Source organism: Diceros bicornis, assembly GCF_020826845.1.
Source record: "Diceros bicornis minor isolate mBicDic1 chromosome 12 unlocalized genomic scaffold, mDicBic1.mat.cur SUPER_12_unloc_1, whole genome shotgun sequence".
Lineage (NCBI taxonomy): Eukaryota > Metazoa > Chordata > Mammalia > Perissodactyla > Rhinocerotidae > Diceros > Diceros bicornis.
The window spans coordinates 107,253-125,390 of NW_026690864.1; the positions used below are offsets into that span (position 1 = coordinate 107,253).

Below are 18,138 nucleotides of genomic sequence, written 5' to 3' on the forward strand. Positions count from 1 at the left end.
GCCCTCCAGCTCTAGTCTTTTGTAGCTCAGGAGCAGATAAGTGGCCATCACTTCATCATACTTCTGGCCCATCAATGAGTCCTGGATCTCATCTCATGTGTAGCCCATAGACACCATTGTGGAAATTAATTAATGGAAACCTCATTACAATGGAGTCAGGAGGTCAAAAGGGGGAGCTCTCACACCCTATGTTGATAGCAGAGCCCAATAGGAAGAAAAGAAACTTCCTTTCTTGACTGGCAAGAAGCTCAGCCAGTGAGACTGTCACAACTCAGCCACTACACTTCACACTCCCAGTCTCCTCCAATGGACTCTTTGTTTACAATAGACCTCCCAACTTCTTCTTCCCCTCTATACAAGTTTCTCCTCCCTTTGCTGCTGGAGTCTTGAACATGGCTTGCCATGGTTGCAGACCTCAAATTGTAATTCTTTGCTGATTGCGAATAAACTCATTTTTGCTGGAGACATAACTGGCTGCCTCTTTGGATAAGGTCAATGCCATCAACTCAGCCAGGGGTCCCTATAGTCAGGAGGTGGCTTGATATGAGGCTTCAGTTCCTCTTCATGGTCCCTATTCATCTGCGGGTCCTTCGCAATTTCTGCTAAAGTGCCTCTCTCACTAGGGTTGAGGATCAGGAATTTCTTGAGCAGATTTTCACATTCCATGAATATGAAGAAACAAATATGGTATATTCTGTTCAGTACCCATTAGTGCAGCTCCCTGAAGTTCTGTCCATTGAAAGGTAGGGACCCAGTGAACGTGTAAGAAGATGACTGCGGACTTCACACATCCATCATTCTAGGGCAGCACGAGGGGGACTGCCACAGAAGGAATCCAGTTTGTTCCAAAGGTAAACTCATTGCTTAAGCCAAGGTCTGGCATTTTTATGATCAGGTCAGCATCGAAAAGCAGGTTCTCTGCCATTAGGTCCCTGTGGGCAATGCCGTTCTGGTGGTAGTACTGCACAGAAGACATTATCTGCCAGAATTTGCCTCAGGCCTCTTTCTCTTTCATGTCATCGTGGTCCAATAGATGATGGAACACCTCTCCTTTGCTAATGTACTCCATGACCAGGTATAGCGATTCCACTGAATCAATCACTTCGCATAGTTTTGCCATGTTGAGGTGATTCACAGAACAGTCTCTGGAGGCTGAAAGAGCTCTACTAACTCTAGTTGATAACCTTCATGGCCACCTCTGTCTCAGTCAGGATGTATGTGCTGGGCCAACTTCACTTTAGCAAAGCTGCACTGGCCAATGTCTTGAGGCACCAGTAACTGTCCATATGGGTCTCCTTATCAGCAGAGATGGCCTTGAGGCCTTGCAGCATGGTGACCTACTGCTAGCACTACTCACAATATTAACTAACAATACTAACAAACTATATAAAAAAAGAGAAAAAGAATAAAGAAAAATAAACAAATGAAAAAAAAAGAACAGAGGAAATAAGCCAACTATGATCAAAGTCCCTGAGGTCACCAAAAACCACTGTCCTGGGCTAAAAGAACCAAAAATGTAGGCCTAGCCAGGGACTTACATACGGGCTTGGGATTCCCTCACAATGGGTCTTTATGAGCTCAGAACAAGAAATGGACCTATCATGACTAGGCATTATTAGCAGTGGTTTTCTCACTTTTTGTCTCAAGATCTCTTTTTTAAAAACATAAAGGGACCCCTAAAGAGCTTGTTGTTTATGTGGGTTGTAGAGATTAATATTTACCTTATTAGAAATTATAACCTGTGGGATGCTTCATTAGCCTTTTCATTTCAAGTTTGAAAATCTACAGTAATTTCTGGCTTTAAAAGAGCTCCTAATGCATGCACTTAAAATAATTCAATTCCTTTTTCTTTAAACTCTGAGCAGTGTCAAAATGATACCACAATTTTACTGGCTTCACAATACCATTGACAGAGACTCTCTCCTTGACTAAACTCTAGTCAGGCTCCTCTAAGCCCTCGAGGCCTCAACCTTGGCATCTGTCAGTGTCCGGCCTGAATTGTCCAGTTGTAGCAAGAATCTTGCCAAATCAGTTTAGAGAGAACCCCACACCCTTGATATCTGATCAAACTCCTCATCCCAATCCTTGGTATCTGATCACCCTGGTCTGCCTCCAGCAGGAATCCTGTTGGGTCTCTTTAACCAGAACCCCTTATCCCTGATGTTTCCTCTTAGTAATTTCCTTCCAGTGTCCCGACCCTGCTCCTTGGCTATAAATCCCCATTTGCCTATCTTTTATTTGGAATGGAGCCCAGTGCTAAACTGAGGTCTCTTTTCCTGTATTGCAATAGTTCCTGAATAAAATCTATATTTACCATTTAAAAGACATAATAAATAAAATCTGTCTTTACCATCTTAACTAGTGTCCAGCTTTGTTTATCTTTGACAGTTTCTTGTTCACGACTTTAATCCTCATTTACTTTGAATGGCACAGGATGGCATCCTGCAGTTTAGATAAGCTGAAGTTATTTGTTCTGATGTTTGAAGCTAAAGGGATTTTTTAAATTATTATTTGATGTGGGCTAACACTAGTTGAATCTCTGAAACTGTTTAACATTTCCTTATTTTAGTTGTCATATACAATGAACTGCAACTCAGCTGATCACTGCTTTTTTAAATTAAACTTTTCATTTTGAAATAATTGTAAACTTAAGCTGCTTTTTTAAAAGGTATTTTTTATTTTGAAATAAGTGTTAACTCATAGGAAGTTGCAAAAATAGTACAGACTCTTGAGTGCCCTTCAAGCAGCTTGTCCAGTGGTGACATCACAACTACAGTACAATGAAAAGCCAGAGACTGACACTGGGACAATACTGTTCCTAGATTACAGGCCTGATTCTCTCACCAGTTTCTACATGCAGTCATTTGTGTTGTGTGCGCATGTGCAGCCGCAGGCAACTTATTCCAATTGTAGATGTGCACAAGCACCGCAACAATCAAGACACTGTTCCATCACCTGCCTGTTGCCCCGTTATTGTCATCCCTCCCTCCCCTTCCCCAAGCCTGGCAACCACTTATCTATTCTCCATCTCTATAATTTTGTTATTTTGAGAATGTTATGTAAGGGAAATCATACAGTGTAATTTCATTTTGAAACTGGCTTTTTTTCACTCAATGTAATGTCCTTAAGATCCATCCAAAGTGTTGCGTGTATCAGTAGGTTGTTCCTATTTATTACTTAGTATATCCCAGCTATAGCTGCTTTTAGACACAATGGTACAGCATTGGTGGTGGTGGTGGGGGACTGGATAAGGTTCTGTGGATTTGCACTCCTGGCCACCTTGTAACTCCCTGGGCAAGGCCAGAAAGTTTTGAACAGTGACAGCTGATGGGCTGGGCACCTCCCCCCACATAGGGCCCTCTTGAGATGCTACATTAAGGAGCACATCCCTCTTCCCCTCTTCAAAGTGTCCACACTCAGGTACACAGGTGTCCTCAGACTTGACTGTGAAAGAAAATCATTAAGTAAACAGTAGTATATCAAGCACAGAGCTGTGGTAAAAAATGTGAATGTTCATATCATTAAGTGAAATAAGCTAGTCTAGAAAGGCTACATACTGTATGATCACAACTATATGACATTCTGGAAAAGACAAAACTATGGAGACAGTAAAAAGATCAGTTGCCAAGGGTTAGAGGGGAAAGAGGGATGAGTAGGCGGAACAGAAGATTTTTAGGGCAGTGAAACTATTCTCTGTGATACTATAATGATGGACACATGTTATTATACATTTGTCAAAACCCATAGAATGTACAACACTAAGAGTAAACCTACACAGAGAGAGAGAAGTCAAGATGGTGGCATGAGCAGACTCTGAAACCACCTCCTCCCACGGACACAGCCAATTTACAACTACTTGCAGAAAAATTACCCCTGAGAGAGAACTGAAAATTAGATAAGAGGAACTCCTGCAACAAACCACAATCCTGACTGAGGTGGAAGAGGTAGAAATTCCATTCTGGAGAGAAAAAACGCCACCTTCACAAGCTGCAGCACTTCATGGCCGCCGGGGAGCAGCCCCAAAGTTACCGTATATGGACCCCATGGTAATCACAAACCAGAAACCTATAATAAATACACAAAAAACTATGAGAAAGGAACCCAAACATAACACTAAAGAAAGCCATCAAACCACAAAGGAAGAGAGCAAGAGAAGAAGAAAGGAACAGAGAAGGACTACTAAAACAAAGAAAAAAGTTAAAAAATGGCGGTAAGTACATACTTATCAATAGCTACTTTAAACATCAATGGACTAAATGCTCCAATTAAAAGGCATAGGGTGGCTGACTGGATAAAACAACAAGACCCATATATATGCTGCATACAAGAGACACACTTCAGACCTAAAGACACTCACAAACTGAAAGTGAAGGGATGGAAAAAGATACTCCACGCAAATGGCAATGAAAACAAAGCTGGGGTAGCAATAATCATATCAGACAAAATAGACTTTAAAACAAAAACTGTAAAAAGAGACAAAGAAGGGCGTTACATAATGATCAAGGGAACAATCAAACAAGAGGATATAACACTTGTAAATATCTATGCACCAAACGTAGGAGCACCTAAATATATAAAGCAATTATTAACAGACATAAAAAGAGAAATAGACAGTAACACAATAATAATAGGGGACTTTAACACTCCACTTACACCAATGGACAGATCATCCAAATAGAAGATCAATAAGGAAATATTGGCCTTAGGACACACTAGAACAGATGGACCTAGTAGATATATACAGAACATTCCATCCAAAAACCAAAGAATACACATTCTTTTCAAATGCGCATGGAACATTCTCCAGGATTGATCACATATTAGACCACAAAACAAGTCTCCATAAATTTAAGAAGATTGAAATAATACCAAGCATCTTTTGACCACAATGGTATGAAACTAGAAATCAGCTGTAGGAAGAAATTCAGAAAAGCCACAAATAGGTGGAGATTAAACAAAATGCTACTGAACAACGAATGGGTCAACGAAGAAATCAAAGGGGAAATCAAAAAATACCTGGAGACAAATGAAAATGAAAATACGACATGCCAGAATTTATGGGATACAGAAAAAGCGGTTCTAAGAGGGAAGTTTATAGCAATACAGGCCTATCTCAACAAACAAAAAAAATCTCAAACAAACAATCTAAGAGTGCACCTAAAGGAACTGGAAAAAGAAGAACAAAGCCCCAAATCAGTAGAAGAAGGGAAATAACTGACATCACTTCTCACAAGTCTTTCTTAAGCACCTTTATGTTCCTGGGTCTGTGCTAGGAATTAGGAATATGGTGGTGAATGAGGTCTGTGCTAGGAATTAGGAATTAGGGAATTAGGTCCCTACCATCCTGGAGCTTGTGGTCTAATGCCTTCCCTATCAACTGAAGATCTACTCCTTGGCCTGACTTCATGTTCTCCATGGATAAAAGCTTTGGGGCTTTTAAGTCTGTATTTGAAACTGGGCATGAACTTCTGGGACCAGTTATCCCCCGTCACCCAGGATATTGACTGAGGATGCTTGCATTTTTTTTTGTTGGTGAAAGATAGTTTTACTATATTTGTTAGAATTTAAGGATAATTGTACTGCTGCTCCTAAAGTCACACCTGCTCATCTATAGAAGTGTGGGCCTCAGTTCCATGGTGAGGCTTCTTGTCCCATGCAGAGTCCCCTACATCATATGTCTTTTCTCCATGTATAGGAAATCAAGTTGATAAACCTAGTCTGCTTTCCGAATTGGAGCAAGAAGATAAAGCGAGGACAGAGGAAAGAGGAATTCTCCCAGGCACCTGTCCAGGTGAGCACTAGGTATATATGAGTCTTTGTCAGGAACCTCTCTGGCCTGTGGCTTGACAGTTTGGAGTATTACATTAGGAAATGTCCATCAGAGACAGTTGTAAAATGCCCTTTTTTTTCCGACAAGAAGGCCAAAAACGTTTAGTATGAGCCTCCTCGTGGACCTCCTTTTCTTTTTCTCTAACTTTCTGTTCATTATCTCATACTTTACTTTGGCCTCAGAGGGGGGAAAAAGATCTCTCTCTTCCTTCTTAAATTTAAGTCTCATATGAGCTCTTTGTCTAGTTCCTTCTCACTTTACATTCCTGACAATTCCTTCTTTCCATCAGCATCAATCTCAATCTTTCTAGAGTCTTTAATACAAACCTAAAATTTTCACACTCGTGTCCCTTTCATTGTAAACCTCCTGAAAATCTCTAACTCCTTCGGGTCTACCTTCACTAATGTGTGCATTTTACCTTTTCTTTACTTCATCAACTTAAATTTCTTTTCAATTTGTTTCGGATTTGGAGACTCTACTTAAAGTCCAAGGGTTAACTTCTAAGCAGCATGTTTTTAGAGAAGAACAATCTAAAGGTTTAAAAATGGTAAGATTTCTGATTTTCCACAGTAGGAAAATACCATAAATTAGAAAAGCCACAAAGTTACCAAGGGATTCATTTTCCCAAGAAAAAGTTGGTCCCTCTGGAGAGATACCCTGAAACTCTTGTGAATTTGGAGAGAAGCATAAGTTATCTCCAAAATTTTTTCTTCCCTGAGTGTTCACACAAGTAAATGTTTCCATAAATGTGACTCAGATATTGAGTGTTTCAAACATAAATTTGTCTTAAACTTATCAGAAGATGCTCTGTGAATCTGATAAGGACTTATGGCAAAGCATCCATCTTTTTTAACTTCTGAGAACTCAAACCAGCAGAAATCATATACAGGCACTCAAAGTGGCAAAAACACCAATTATAATGATGTTATACATAGCAGAATTCCTGGAAGAAAAATTCCTATGATAGCATTGAATATTAAAAATATTATAAATTATAGTTAGCATTCATTTCTTAATCAACAGGAGAGAAGTCATCTTGGAGTGAAACTCAACAAGTGTAATCAGTGTTTTAAAGTCTTCAGCACAAAATCTAATCTTACTCAGCACAAGAGAATTCATACTGGAGAAAAACCCTATGATTGCAATCAATGTGGCAAATCCTTCAGCAGCAGTTCTTACCTCACTGTTCATAAGATAATACATAATGGGGAGAAACCCTATGAATGCAGTGACTGTGCGAAAGCCTTCAGTAATCCCTCATCCCTTAGACTTCATGTGAGAATTCACACTGGAGAAAAGCCCTATGAATGAAACCAGTGTTTTCACATCTTCCGCACTAGATGTATCCTCAAAAGGCACAGGAGAGTTCATACTGGGGAGAATCGTTACAAATGTAATCACTGTGGAAAGGCTTCAGCACGAGCTCCTCCCTTACTGTCCACAATAGAATGCATACAGGGAGAAACCTTATGAATGTCATGATTGTTGTAGAGCCTTTAGGAAGAGCTCACATCTGACACAGCATGTGAGAACTCATACTGGAGAAAAACCCTATGAGTGTAATGAGCGTGGGATATCCTGCAGCAGTAGCTTTTCTCTTACTGTGCACAAGAGAATACATAACGGAGAGAAAGCCTACGAGGGCAGTGACTGTGGGAAAGCTTTTAATAATCTCTCATCTGTTAAGAAACTTGTGAGAACTCACACTGGAGAAAAACCATAGGAATGCAATCACTGTGGGAAATCTTTCACCACTAACTCTTACCTTTCTGTGCATAAGAGAATTCATAATAGGTAGATATGAATATAATAACTGTGGGAAAGCATTCATTGATCTTCCATCCCTCGGGCATCTTCGGGACTCACATTGCATGTATAAATTATTTGTCGTGTAATAAATTATCCCTAAAATTTAGTGGTTCAAAACAACAAGCATTTATTATCTCTCAATTTCTGTAGGTCAAGAGTTCAGGAATGGATTAACTATGTAGTTCTAGCTCAGGATCTCTCATGAGAAACAAGATGTCAACCAGAACTGCAGTCATCTAAAGTCTTTGGGACTGAAGGGTCCACTTCCAAGGTAGCTTACTCATATCCCTTGCAAATTAGTGCCAGTTGTTGGCAGGAGTCCTTCAGTTTCTCCTTATGTAGGTCTCTCCATGGTGCTGAGTATCATCACAATATGGAAGCAGGTTCCCTCCAAAGGAGGTGATCCAAAAGAGCCCATGCAGAAGCCATAAGTCTTTTATGACCTAGCCTCAGAAGGCCATATTCTCTCTTCATCTGGATTGTGTTGGTCACCCAGACTGATCCTGCCACACAGTGGGAGGGAACTACACAGGATATGAATACCAGGAGACAGAGATCACTGGGAATCCTCTTGGAGTCTGGCCTTCAGTGAAGAAAAGCCTTCAGCACACCCTCATCCTTCTAATCTGACAATATGGAGTAGCATTCAATAACCCACACGTTAACTCACTCTGGAGAGAAGCCTTCTAAGTGTACTCTATGTGGTAAAACCTTCAACACAAACTCTGACTCTACTGTGTGCCAGAAGATGACCTACTGGGGAGAAACCTAAAGAATGCAATAGCTGTAGGAAAGCCTTCAGTGATAGCCTTCGGGAGTCACGTCACAATTTACACTAAGGGAAAACTCTATGAATATCATCAAAATGGAAAACCCTTCAGAGGACCCTCATCCCTAAAGACACACATGAGAAATACACTGCAGAGGAACACTCTGTATATAAGGAATGGCAAACACTGGCACTCTCCCCTCTAGTCTACGCTGCTCTGTGCTTGGGGAGGTTGATGGACTATATCAAAGAGCTCATTTGCTTTAGGCTTCTGTTTGGGTTGGTCAGCGGGGAGCCCAGATAGGAGATCAGAGGAATGGAGGAGAGTGAGTCCATGCCGTGACTATATCCCTGCAGGAGAACTGGGGTCCAGATGTTACCCTTGAGCTCTTCTCAGCCCCTGTGGTGCAGCTGTCTCCCCTCTGCCCACGATGACCCCAGACTCACCCCCCTCCCCTCACCTTTTCTTCCTTGCTCTTCCAGTGACTGAATATGCAGTATCCCTCTTTGGTTTCCCTACACCCTAGTCCTGTTAACATGAATCATTCTGGCCTAGTGACACATCAGTGCATGGAGAGCATAATGGAAAGTCTGTACCATTTCCTACAGGGCCCCCAAATAATCAGGATTCATCACATCACTGACCTCACCTTCCACCACTCCCCTATTTGCTCCACCCACTGTAGCCATACTGGTCTTGCTGTAGCTCCCTCACCCCAGCACAATTCAATGTCAGGGTCTCTGTACTGCCTAGACTGATATCCCCCAATGTAGCCACATGGCTCACTCTCAGTTCACTTAGGTCTCTGCTCAAGTGTCCCCTGAACAGAGAGGCTTTCATTCTCACTCCAGATAAATGAGCAAGTCTCCAATTCCCACATTTCTTATCATTATTGGGAGATATTCGTCTCAATAGCACATATCACCATCCAATTAACTCTATATATACTTATTTATTTGACTAATATTTATTCCATTCCAACCCCCACTAGGTTGTAAGCACCATGATGGCAACGACTGTGTGTGTGATCCATTACTGTAGATCTTGTGCCACAAATCATACCCGGTACTCAGGCAGTGCTCTGTAGCATAGAGTTTAAGAGTATGGACTCTGGAGAGAGACCATTTGCGTTCAAGTCTAGACTCTACCACTTAATAACCTGCTCACCTCAGGCAAGTAACATGTTTTGTGCTCCAGTTTCTTCATCTGTAAAATGGGAACATGAGAGTGCCTACTTCGTAGACTTGTATTAAGGATTCAATTGGTTGATATATGTAAAGCACTTATGAAACTTCCTGGTATATAGGAAAGACTGTATATGTATTTCATCTTCTATTGTGAATTAATTAAAATTTTTTGTAGGAATATGCCAAGCAAAAGAAGCCAGACAGAAAGGAGTAAATACTATATGATTCTATTTATATAGGTTTCTAGAACAGGCAGAAAATAATCTCTGTTGGGGGAAAAAATCAGAACAGTGGTTGCATCAAAGTGTGAGGTAAGGGAGGTGAGGCAGTAGCTGGGCTTGACTGGGAAGGGACAAGAAGGAACTTTATGGGGTGAGAAAAATGTTCTATATCTTGATAGAGGAATAGGTTACACAGGTGTATGCATTTATCAAAATGCATTAAACTGTACACTTAAGATCTGTACGTTAAACTGCATGTAAATTATACCTTAATTTGCATCAAACTCATTTTGCTAAGCGAAAGAGACAGAAAGCCATATGTTGCATGCTTCCATCGTATGACATTCTGGAAAAGGCAAAACTGTAGGCAAGGACAACAAATCAGTGGTAGCCAGGAATCATTCTGACAGTACTGCGGCGGAGAATAAATGATTCTATGCATTTGTCAAAGCCCACAAAACCGTGTAGCACAGAGTGTATGTAATACGTGCAAGTTTAAAAAAAATCAACCCATGTGACTGAGTATCCCAGGATGGAATGCAAACTGTGACAAATGAATCTAACATTATTATAAATTTATGATATCATCATACTGAAGGGGGTTGGGGGGCAGAAGCTAACTTGAGTAACTTTGGAAAATGGGTGTTTTGACTAGAAACTGTAAGGCTAAATATAATAGGAACTGCACACTGTACGTAAACACTGTATTCTAGTTGGTAAATTTGTTTCTTCTGTGAGAATAGCCTAGCAATTCTGCACCTGCTTTACCCATATGCTGAGGGTGAAGAGTATGGATGGTAGGTAGAGGATGGTGGGAACCAGGTTTCTCTGTTGGAGATAGAAATTATAAAGGAGCAAGAAAGGAAGGTTAGGATGAATCCTGTAGTTCAGGATTATAGCTGGAGACATCAGTACAAACTCAAGTTTACCTTAATATGTATACAGATGGACAGATACAGAAAGAACTACAGATATGCCGATAGACGTGCTTTACTATATATACATATGTTACTAGCTCTGTCTGCTTTGTCTGCTGAGAGGGCCTAGAAGTAGTGACACCTGAGTAGCAATGAGCATACCCCGCACCCAAATCTGCTTTCTAATACCCTTTTCTCCAATAAAAGGAACCAGAGCTCTTTGGAGAAATGAGTGACTCGAGGGCAAAAGAATGGGAATGTGTAAAAAGGACACAGAAGCCAACTCGAAAGAAAGCTCACAAGGGGCAAAGCTAGAACAATTTGAGCAACAAAATAAATTTATTGGATTATAGCCCAAAGTATAAAATACATATACATAAGTCCATGCTTATATAAATGAATGAGTGACTAAACGGGGGAGAAATGACTTCTCTACAGAAGAATTCCATTATAATATATGTAGATACTCCCTCCCAGCAGGAGATGGAACTTAATTCCCACTCCCTCCACCCCCTTGAGAGTGAGCCAGACACAGTCACTTGCTTCCAAAGAATACAGCATGGAAAGGGAAAAACAAACAGTAACTTTACAGTGGAGAAACCTGGCAAATACTACCTTGGCCAAGTGATGGACGTTATCATCAACAGTAATGTCACGTGGATATTATGCTCCCCATACGATGTGACTGGAAGAACACTTCATCTCTGTGATATTCGTGCTAAAAACTGATAACCCTAGTTGATCCTAACAAAAATATCAGACTAATCCAAACTGGGGGACATTCTACAGGACACCTAGCCAGTACTTCTGATGACTGTTAAGGAAATCAAACAAAGGCTAAGAACCTCTCACAGAACAGAGGACACTGGAGAGAGCTGACAATTAAACATAACATGGTACCCTGGGTTGAATCCTGGAATAGAAAGAGAGCATTAATGGAAAAGTCAATGAAATCCAAGTGAAGTTTGAAATTTATTTTTTTTTTTTGGTGAGAAAGATTAGCCCTGAGCTAACATCTGCTGCCAATCCTCCTCTTTTTGCTGAAGAAGACTGGCCCTGGGCTAACATCTGTGCCCATCTTCCTCCATTTTCTGTGGGACACTTGCCACAGCACGGCTTGATAAGTGGTGCATACGTCTGCGCCCAGGATCCGAACCTGCGAACCCTGGGCCGCGGAAGGAGAGCACGTGAACTTAACCACTACACCACCAGGCTGGCCCCAATAGCTTTTTTTTTTTTTATTTTTTTTAATGGTTATAAATCTGGTTTCTCCTTCTAGAGAATGGGACTCATAATACTGTGAACATCACAGGAGTTTTGTGAGGATGAACTGTGATAAATTCACATAATGCACCATGTACTGTGCACCATGCCTGGCTCAGTCAGAGTTAAGAGCTCAATGATTATTGGTTGCATTATTGTTTCTAGAGCAATGAAATGTACCCAGCCTCTTGATGGCAGGGCCTATGACACCGTTCTTTGGGAGTTCCCAGAAAATAAAAACGATGTATAACAACATCAGTAACAAAAAAAGCGGCAAGGTGCTGAATGAACCGCTTCATATATATGCGTATGAATTTCATATGAATACGAATTACTGGAGAATCTTGTTAAAATGAAGATTCTGATTCAGAAGGTCTGGGGTAGGGGCCAAGGTTTTACATTTTGAACAAGCTCCCAAGTGACGCCAATGCTGCTGGTCCAAGGACTGAAATTTGGGCTGCAACTTTTCTATTTCTGCATGTTTTTAAATTTTCCTTAAAAAAATACAAAAAAGTTTTCTCCATCTATTCTTTATCTCTTCACCACAAAAAATACTCTTATTTTTAAACCCAACTATATCATATGTAACCCATCAGTCGTCAAGATCTTAAATAAGCAACTATTTCAACAGTACAGTCTTCCCCGCTTATACGCAGTTTTGCCTTCCACAGTTTCAGTTACCTGCAGTCAACTGTGGTCTGAAAATATTAAATAGAAAATTCCCAACTTCGTAAGTTTTAAATTTCGTGCTGTTCTGAGTAGCATGATGAAATCTCGCTCCATCCCACCTGGGACGTGAATCATCCCTTTGTCCAGCGTATCCACGCTGCATAAGCTACCTGCCCATTAGTCACTTAGTAGCTATCTCAGTTATCAGATTGACTATCGCAGTATCACAGTGCTTGTGTTCTAACAACCATGGACATCATCTGCTTATGACATCCAACCATCAACATCATCATGGCTCAATGATCCTCCTCATGTATTGTCAGAAGGTCAATATTAACCTAGCGCTACATCACAATGCCTAGATCATTCACCTCACTTCATCTCAACATGTAGGCATTGTATCATCTCACATCCTCACAAGAGGAAGGGTGAGTACAGTACAATAAGGTATCTTGAGAGAGAGAGAGACCACATTCACAGAACTATTTTTACAGTATACGGTTATAACGGTTCTATTTTATTATTGTTGTTGTTAATCTCTTACTGTGCCTAATTTATAAATTAGACTTTATCACAGGTATGAATGCATAGGAAAGAATATAGTATATACAGGGTTCTGTATTATCCGCAGTTTCAGGCATCCACTTGGGGTCTTGTAACACATCCCTCGTGGATAAGGGGAGGCTACTGTACAAAAAAGGGGTAACTACACATTAATGTTTGCCCCCACATGATCTCATACCTATGTAGATAAAAGTAATGTCTTGCAAAGTCAAGTCATATACAATTCTCTTAGCCTTATCAGTTAAAAAAGCCTAAATACTTTACAGTAACCTAGATTAACCACAATCCTAGGAAATTGTGTGACAATTTTAATTTGGTAAATTCTATTTGGAAACAGAGTATCCTATTACTAAGGCTCCTGCTTAACGATTTATTGAGTTTTCAAAGGATAAGAAGCGATCTTAGATGATCTTAGATTTAGTAGCATACACAGGATATTTGAGAGAAAAAACAGGAAACGATGAAGAAAGCACATACTGAACCGAGAAATAGGGAATAACAAAAAATGAGATGTAAAAGAGTCATACTTTCCTGCAATTAATGACATCACAGAAAATTTTAAAAACTAGTTTCCTTAACTCAATGATTTCTAGCTATTCTGGCTTTGTGATTTCACACTTTCCCATCCTCCTTAAAATGTTTCTTAACACAAACTTTGGAAATTTAAAAAATGACATTTTTTTAAAAACTCTGAGATAACTGCAAAATAAGCTCAGCAAACACCATTTTAACTGGTATTGACTTTAAAAATTGTTCAAATTTATTTAGTGAAAGAAACTAACTGATTTTGATGGCAAGAAATCTTTCTGGTATGTGTATACATAAATACAATGTTTCCAAACACAGTATACCATAGTGGAATTCAACAGGACACTAACAGATCCATGGTGCAGACTGTGCCCTGTGTTCAAATTAACTCTGAATCGGTTTTCCTTAAATGTCACAGGTCATTGAGGCTCCAGGGCTTCTCAAAGCCTCTAAAAAGCCTTTTAAACTCTGAATTTCTAAAAAGGAGGTTTTCATTGAGAACATTTCCAGTGATCATAGTCCCTATTCACTGCCTACCCACAACACTTTACAAAATGAGATCCAAAGATTCTTGAACCATAAAATGATAATTAAAATATTTTCTATAAGCCAAGGAAATTGAAGGGTTACAGTCAACAAAGCTCCATTGCCAGCTAGAGACTAATTCTAAATGGTTGAGACCATTACAGCACATCACTAACCACCTGCCTCACCCTGTAAGAATTTTTCAAGAGCATAATAGACAGAGACTAATTAAAGTGATTCAAATAAATTCTCAAATTTACATGGACAAACATTTTATTAAAAATTTAATCTACAGGCAAGCAGAGAAATTCTTCTGAGTATTAAGCATGTATCAATCATCCAAAAATGAGCAAAATATGATAATATATTTCTGGTCTTTACCCATAAATCTAGTCCTGGAGTAAATCATCATTCGAGATAATTTTAAAATAAAAAATATCTACCCAGGATTTGAAAAATTTGGTTGCAAATAACAACACATCCACACAGTGAGGAACTGACGCTCTGAAATCTTCCCATAGTATCTTCAGAAAGCTTAACTTCAGTTACATAATAAACTTTGTGCTGAGCTGAAACTGATGTACAGGTGCATCCTGACCCAGATTTCTTAGTAAATAAGTTTCAAAACTGTCCGTTATAGCACAGCCCAAGAGACATTTTCCTATGTATTCTTCTTCCCTTCAGTCAATGGTTATAGAGAGCTTTCTACACGGAAAGAATCAAAAAACCATTTTTTTAGTAGAAAGCTAATTATACCAACCAAAAATGCTAAATGACTTCTTAAGTCTATTTCATTTCATAAACTTCATTTTCATAAAGGAAAAAAGAAACGCTAAAGCAAAAATACATTTAAAAATTCTAGCCAATAAAAATCAAATTTTACTTTAAAAACTATTTACAGTGTATATTAATTTTAAAAGGAGAGCATATTTCTATTCTCATCACTCTATATTAACATTCATAGTTACTGAAACTTTTGTTGTTTGAAAGAAAATCCCTATGTCTGTAAAGTTCACCTCCTCACTCTTTTAACTAACTAGGCACAATCTCCCTTCTCTGTACTGCCTTGTTATAAAAGCTTTGGGGAGGGGGTCTCAGGGTTAGTAACAATGACAGTAGAGCAAAGGAAAAGGATAGCATAACAGCAGTAAGGAAGAAAATGAAAGCAAAATAGAAGCAGGTCTTCCTCCTCCTGATAAACAAACACCAAGGCAGTTGAAAGAATTAGATAACTCGACAATCATACTTCTCAGAAGCACATACCTTGTATGGTAGAAATGGTGACTCAGAATAATTACAGAATATGCTTTGCAATTATTTTAAATGAGTATGCATTATAAAAGACTCCTGTAAGTAAATCCGCTTTCACAGGGTTTAACTTTTTTCAACTATACCATCTAATTTGACTTACTACTCACCTTTGCTTTAGATACGGCAGTAAAATATATAAAAGATTACTCGAACAGGTAAGCGGTCGGAATATAACAGCACGCGATCTCTCCGCATACTCAACAAGAGGATTTACTCTCAAGAGGCTTACTTCCTGTTTTCCAGGTAGTTTTGTTCCTGTGTCTCCTCTAGGTATTTCTACCTATCAACCATTTCATTGCTCACTAATGAATAAGACAATGCGGGACAATGTGACTCTCCTATTCACTTACTATAGTCAATATACCTGTAGAGATCTGAATCAAAACTGAGATTCAAAAGTCTTCTAATTTACCTCTCAACTCTGGAGATTCATAAAGTTTTAGATAACAGAGTTTGACTAGAATCACCAGAAACTCTGTTATCTAAAATTTTATTACACGTTGTAAAAGTGATAGGATGAAACTTCAAAATCATTTAGTTCAACTCTTAATTACTTTACAGTTGAGAAATCATTCAGAGAACTAGTTAGATGGTGTCAACTCAGGTTTTGTAACTCCAGACCAACACTTGTTCTGCTAAATCATGCTGCTTTCTGTAACTACGCCTTCTTCTCTATGATGTTCTTGTTATCCAAACAGTGCACCTGTGAAAGCTGATAAACTCAAGTATTCCTAGAATGACCAGAAAATCCCAAGTCTCAGGTCAAATACATATACCACTGCTTCATTTTCTACCCCAACATTTTTTCTGAAACCCTCCTAACTGCCAAAACTTTCCTGTTTCTTGTCCATCACATTTCTCTATCACTATAATTAATGTTTTAGTTATCTAGTACCCTATGTTACATAAAACATAATGCTAATCATAATAAGCAAATATTGAGCGCTCATTATATCAGGAACTATATTAAGACCTTTAGATGTAGCATCTCACTTAATCCTCAACTTCAAATAAGATAACTAATACCGTAATCCCCATTTCAAAACTGCAAAAATCAAAGCCTCAGAAGTTAATTTTTTCTTTTTCTCTCTCTCTTTTGCTGAGGAAGATTGGCCCTGAGCTAAGATGTGTTGCCAATCTTCCTCTTTTGGCTTGAGGAAGATTCACCCTGAGCTAACATCTGTGCCAGTCTTCCTCTATTTTGTATGTGGGTCGCCGCCACAGCATGGCCACCAATGAGTGATGTAGGTCGGTGCCCAGGAACTGAACCCGGGCCACTGAAGCAGACCACACCAAACTTAACCACTAGGTCATTGGGCTGGCCCCAGAGGTTAAATAATTTGTCCTAATTCACAGAGCTAACCAGAAGTAGAACGGGGATAAGTAACCAGGCAGTCTCACTCCAATGTCCATATTCCTGATCTCTACATACGATAAGTATATATAACTACATGGACTTTATTATTAATATGCAGATAACTCAAAATTTGGGGGCTACAGAAGAATTTAAAGAGTCTTTGTATTTGAAGAGGCTTCTTTCACATTAAAATAGCTTAATATGGCTTATTCCCATAAACTATATCTTCCTTCAAAAGACATGGCTCAAGTAAGAACTCTTAACTCACTCATATATAATTAAAACTCAAATTAAAGAAAATAGGAGGAAAAAAGAGTTGCAACAATACTTTAACAAATATCCAGATCAGCATTGTCCAAAAGAACTTTTTGTAGTGATAGTAATGTTTTCTATCTGCACCGTCCATCATGGTAGCCACTAGCCACATGTGACTATTCAGCATTTGAAATGTGTCTAGTGTGACTGAGTAACTGAATTTTGAATATTGTGTAATTTTAATTAATTTACATTTAAACAGCCACATGTGGCTAGTGGCTACTATATTGGACAGCACAGGTAGAAGATAAAATGCCAGAAAAAGATGAGGAAAGAAATTCTTATTGCCTTTATTTAGAGAGTGCACTAACAGTCAAATCAATTTAAATCTCTTTTCCTACTTGTTCTAGCTTCAGTTATTAACCCAAACAATATATACCTCCAAGGAGACTTAAGTAACCCAAACTTCTATACTTAAATTCTTTTTTGTGTATCTCAAAGGAAAAAAATAACTAAAACCTGTATTATCAACAAAGCTCCTTATAGTAGAAACTTTTTACTGTTTGGATACCTAAGAGGAAGAATTTGAACCTGAAAACTGCCATCTACTAAGAAAACTAAAAAGAGTCACACAAGTTTTCCATTCTCTTCATAATAAATACTTGATAATAAAGTGCTTACCTTGATTCTCCACTACTGTTTCTAACACTTTCTTCACCACTGTGTCCATTCATTGTAAATATCAAGTTTTAAAATAAAATATAAATCTTCCCAGTTTAAAAGATGAATATAAATACTGACTCCTCCTTGAATACCAAAAATTCACAGACGAATTTTCTTCAACATTCACAGGTTTCCTGGGACCCTTTTTGATTCACCTAAAGAAAACATATTAAGAAAATAAGAAAACTTCCTGTAGAGAAAAAGATAAG

The 18,138-nt window shown here is 38.9% G+C and overlaps 1 pseudogene; it reads right to left on the reverse strand.

Moving 5' to 3' along the window:
• Positions 1-229: 229 nt before the first annotated feature.
• Positions 230-17,922, reverse strand: LOC131401605 (serine/threonine-protein kinase MARK2-like; annotated as a pseudogene).
• Between the last annotated feature and the right edge of the window lie 216 nt (positions 17,923-18,138).